The following is a 5,989-nucleotide window of genomic DNA, read 5'->3' as shown; positions in this document are numbered from 1 at the left end:
GATGCCACTACAACACACACCATTTCCATCTCATCGAAATAACTGTTTTTCTTTCATACTTTCTTGATTCGCCCGCAGCTCATCCATATTAATACACAGTACACAGCCCTGTCTGTCGTCTGGTTTTTCCTTTAAATAAACATCCCAATACAATTTGACACTTTCAAACAAGTTTCCACTGAGCTGTATATAAAAAAGAGAAGATATATAAAGAACAAGCAGGAAAGATACACACAGGATATGTTTACTTGGGATAATATCATTCATCATATCATTCAATATATTTGTTAGAAGTTTTCTCTCTCAATTGATCATTGACCACTAAAATTGAACTCAAGACAAATTCACTACTTTAAGTTACAAAACTTTGTTTTACTTTTGTAATCTATAAAACAAATTTAAAATTTAGAAAGGAAAAGTTAAAAAATACCCATTTAGATTAGATACTTTTAAATAAAACAACAAGTAGCAGTTTTATACAAGTATAATTTCAAGAAAATTTAATAAAATCTTATAAAATCCAAAAATTTTAAAAGAAAATAACGCAGTTAAAAAATCGAATTAAAACTAACAGTTTTGTTGTATTTTAAAAGTATTACAAGGTTTACTTTGATTTTTTAATAAAAAATTATAAGTAAAGAAAACTGTATACATTTTATTTATATTTGTTATAATGTTTCTGACATCAAATTTGATAAGTTCTTTTCTTTATTATATTTTTAACAAACGTAACAATAAATTACTTTAATCTAATCAACATTAAAGTGTTTTAATTAGTCCAAAGGTTTTAATACTAAAGGTTAAATTACGTAATTTTAAAATTCTCCAATTGACTTGAATGTACATGAACACGGAAAGCACATGTTTATACAAATCAAGTCTATCTTATTTCATCATATTTTTTTGATGTATATTTGTAAAATTAATATCAGAAGAACAAACTCTTCACAGTTATTACTTTATTCAACTGAGAAGATAAAAACTTATGATAATTATGTCAAGTAGTAGTATTGCTTATAGTAAATTTTCATATACGTGTATTACGTGTAATTTTTTTAGAATAAACTTTATGAGAGTACAAATGTCTATCTAACGGTAATAATAGTTTTATTTGATAATCTCAGCTTTATTTTAAAACTTTTCAATACTTTAATTTATATAAGTATATAATTACTAGGATTAGTGTCAAATACAATACTAAGAATTTACATTCTGATGTGAAATAACACAAATGTAAGTGAAATTGTAATATTTATAATATATTTTATTAATTATATTGCAACTCTATTTGTCCTTTACTAATTATTATTATTATCATTATATACACGCTTTCAAAACTTCTCGACACTCTATGGAAACTGGAGTCGCATGCAACCCCCCATTAGGAAGGAAGGCGTGTAATCGAGTCGCGTTGTTCCAACGAAGATACCGGAGGATCGTCTGGAAATCCGGGGGCCGCAGTTACATTAAAGTATTATTATGGTGGCTGGATACGGACGGATCGCTACATAACACGACGCCTTGTTATCTTTCGCGGTTTCCTGCCTTCTCGTCTCGAAGCCACTGAAAACTTCCTTCCATCCCATCCCTCCACAAGAAATTAGCGACGTCGAAGTTCGTCCATAGATAAAACCCCGACATCCCATAACCAGTATGGATGCGATTCCTTCTCCTCTCTCTATCTATTTTTTTTTATATGTTTCCATTTGTTTTGTTTCAGCTTTCCAATTGCCGTTTCCCCGACAAGCAGGAATGCATCCTAAGACGTTTTATTAGAATTTATGGCAAATGGAAGAAGCTACCACCCGGACCATCGGCTCAGAAAGGAACGAATAAGAGAGTGAGAGTGAGTCGGAATGTGCGAGCCGTAAACACGGGGATGAAGGAAGTAAGGAAGGAAGAAGACGTGACGCCCGAATATTTCGGGGCCTCCGTAATTTATGATCTCGCCCTCCCCGGAATTAGAGTGCACCGAGCCTTGTAAATGTATTATTGCCATCTGGAAGACTTAACAGATTACATCCACGCAATCCCATCCATTCACCAGGAGACGCGCGAGACATCAAAATCCGAAAGATTTGATAAATTCATTACCTTTACCCTCGCGGTTATCATCACTTCCTTCACATATGCGTGTGTTTCTTCCTCTTATTTCCTCCAAAAGAAAAATGCATTTGCCGAGATCTGCTCTTCCATTGTGTCTGTTTGCGCCGTATTACGAAATCGAAATCCATTACCGAGGGGTGGAGGAGAGATGTTTTCACGCCGATTGTGTTTCGTGTTGATCCATCCTCAAACAAGGGCGCATTGTCGTGTTAAGGAATACCGATGGCGGATAATCTGCGATTTTGTGCGGGAAAATTGAAATGGAGAGATGGGTGAGTGTGGCGGGTGAACGAGCGAAAAAAAAATAAAAATAAAAATTTAGTGGGGATGGAAAAAAAAAATAAATATTCGGAGGGTGCATTTCTGGCGTTCGCGTTAATTGTTCCGAACGGGTATTTTGTTAATTTATTTAGCGTTAAACGTCCGCGGCGTAAAATATTGTTTAGTTGGGCGCATCGATTCCATCCGTCCATTGTTCCCATTCCGTTTCTATGGAGGCATGCAAAAACGGTGTATGGACGTTTTCAATGGACGCGCGCCGTTTGCTCTAATGAATTCAATTATTTTATGCGAGCCGGCAATAAATTTCATTGTTTTCGGTATACAGTTTCCAAAAGCATCGGAACGAAATATTTTATGAATGGACGACGATGGCGACAACATCAACAACAACAACAGAGCACGAACGCATCATCGGATACATTACCGGATCAATAAAGATTTTCACAAATTTTTCGCAACATTAAGTGGATGACTTTTTATTGAACAAAATCAAGTGGATGACTTTTTATTGAACAAAATTTACTAAAAAAAAATGTAATTTATATAATTTCATTGAACTTATCTTTAGTTTATTGTTCCCAAACTGTGCTTCGCAAAAATATAGTTAGTTACATAAAGTTGGGGCGCAGCGAAAATATTGTGATGTATTAAGGGTGCCGTAAACCGATAAAGTTTGAGAACCCCAATTATTTCAATAAATATACTGAATCAAGAACTATCTCAAATATCTGCTCTGAATTAGTACAGTTAATTACATTTTTTAAGATGCACAAAACTAACAATATCCAGTTTTTTTTAACCGGACTAATCGAGGTACTTAATATTGAAAATTACAAAAATAGCATCTCTAAAACCACTATAACTTGTGAACTAAACGTCAGATTGACATGAAATTTGGACAGACATTGTCTGAAAGTTGGTACTTCCTTGATAGAGGCGCCATCTGCATGTTAACCATACAAACTTATTGAATGAGGTGTTATATACATGAAATAAACAGCACAAAAAAAACTTGATTATATAAAATAAAAATGATAATTTGCGTATTTTTCTGAATTGAAATTAAGTTTGTTTTGAAAATTTCAAACTGTACTATAGTGAATCCGAACTCATTCAATCCGCACTCTATGAAGTATTGCTGTATTGATACAAAAAAAATCAGAAAATGACACATTGTTTGACAGGCATCGTCCGAAGGTTGGTACTTCCTCGATAGAGGCGCCATCTACATGTTAACCATACAAACTTATTGAGTGAGGTGTTATATACATGAAATAAACAGCACAAAAAGAAACATGACTATATAAAAGAAAAAAATGATAATTTACATATTTTTCTGAATTGAAATTTAGTTTGTTTTGAAAATTTCAAACTGTACTATAGTGAATCCGAACTAATCCAATCCGCACTCTATGAAGTATTGCTGTATTGATACAAAAAAAACAGAAAATTTTACATTCATGTTAAAAAACATCTTCGAAACACAGAAATATACAATAAATAAAGGAACAATTCATCAATTTGTTCTTGCTTTGTCTCTAGTAAATAAATGTGTTAAAGTTAAGTTTTTTCTTTATATTTTAATAAAGAATCAAATGAATTGTATTAAAAGTTTCTGAAACAATTATAAAAATTTACAAAAATTAATATAAAAAAATCATAAAAATAAATTCAAAAAAAACATACATTAAAGAAAGCAACAAGTTATTTCTTTGACTCTAAATAATGTGTCTTTTTTAATAATTTACCAAAGTTGTTATTTCTGTAAAATTAAAAATTTTAAAATTTTTATATTTAATTGAGTTTCTTGAAAATTAAAAAATACAGTATATTTATTGATAATTTCATGAATTTTATACAAATAATCATTTTTACTTGGTTTCTCGAAATTAATAAAAAATAAAGAAGAAAGTTTATAAATATTGTAGAAAATTTCATATTTTGGGTTTTGACACAATTGACAGTAATAACAAGTTGATTTTGTTTTCCAACAAACATGATTTTCGTAAAAACGTGATGATATGTGAATACTTTATTGACCATCATCCACATGTCGGATCGATTCCACTTCAAGAATTCGTTTTCTATTTTTTTCATCTCTTTCTCGTGTATTCCTGGTTGTTTGCGAGAGCAGAGAGTGTGGGTGGATGGTTTAGGTGGCAGTTTCCTCGTGGAATCAATCACGGGAATTCCGAAAAAAAAAAAAAAACACCCGGCCCCTCCGCCGTTCATTTTTCTCCTCTTATTATTTCCCCGGCGACACTGTCACCGAAAATTCCGATTTTTCCAGCTGTCACAAGAATACACGACTGTCCGTGATGGATTGACAATCGTTCCGAAGCCGCCGCCGCCGCCGTTGCCGCCACCTCGCAATTTCTCAACCAAAAGATACGTCGGTTCTTCATCGAAAAAGGAAGTGCTAATATATGGCAGATATGAACACGACTTTTGCGCGTTTCCTGTTCGCTTCGAAAAGCGACTATTAACGTCGTCAGTGTTTCCCAGCGTTCCGGATCGTGACATAATATACATTTTCGCAGCTTAATTAGAATAATCAATTGTGAAACTATTATTTTAGGGTCGCCGCAAAAGTGCCGGAACGCTCACACTCATACACACTTACATACTCGTACACTCATTTATACACACACACACTAGTACACTTGATGTATGCAATTAATTCTAACATTGTCCGGAGTGCGCAATTATGCAACGGCTATTCCCAGAGTAAAACTGCACATTCAATTTATCCGTTCTGTTATTAATTGATTCCGAATATTCTGCAATGCGTCCATGAACATACATCTCTCTACACTCACACACATTCACATATCACATTTATATATGTATGAGGACGCACACATGCAGTGGCTTGCAGAAAATACGTTGCGCGGTGCGCGATTGCGGCCCTTCCGGCAATTCAGTGCGGGACGCTCCATTAGACCAAAACCCATTAATTACCTGAAGCTCACGTGCGCTAATTTCGTACCGACTTATCCGCATTGTTATTCCCCAATAACTGTTCCATAATAACAGTGGGCTGTAATCCTTGTAATGAAACTGGCGGAGCCGGTTTCACTGATGCTCAACAATTCGCTTTGAACGGTAGAAAACGCATTGCAATTAGGTAATCAAACGCGTTTACTGTGCAATTATATCATTAGTTTCATTAAGTTCATTCTTTGTCAATTCTATTTAGTTCATTAACAAAATGATTTTATTATAGTAAATAAATAAGTTTTATAAAAAAAAAATACATAAATAATAGGGAAATAATAAATTTATTTGCAAAAAAAAACTACATAGTGTTCATGCATCAATAAAATGGTCTTAATTAATAATAATAAAAATAATATTTAATATTTCATGAAAGATCTTAATTAGTTAATCAATTAAATCAATATTTCTTCAAATCCTAAATATACCAAATAAAAATTTAATGATAATTAAATTAAAGTTTGCATATATACAAAAAAATACTGTATTTGTGTTAAACTGTTGAAATCTATTCAATTTCCATTACAGTTAAGTAAACATTATATATTAGATGTAATTTCGTCTTTTTTTAAGGACGCTTTTTATATGAATATGTACATAAATT

Source organism: Nicrophorus vespilloides, unplaced genomic scaffold (assembly GCF_001412225.1).
Source record: "Nicrophorus vespilloides isolate i.1.1-1 unplaced genomic scaffold, Nicve_v1.0, whole genome shotgun sequence".
In the NCBI taxonomy this organism is placed as follows: domain Eukaryota; kingdom Metazoa; phylum Arthropoda; class Insecta; order Coleoptera; family Silphidae; genus Nicrophorus; species Nicrophorus vespilloides.
The sequence above is the reverse complement of the archived record's forward strand: the minus strand, read 5'-3'. Positions refer to the sequence as shown.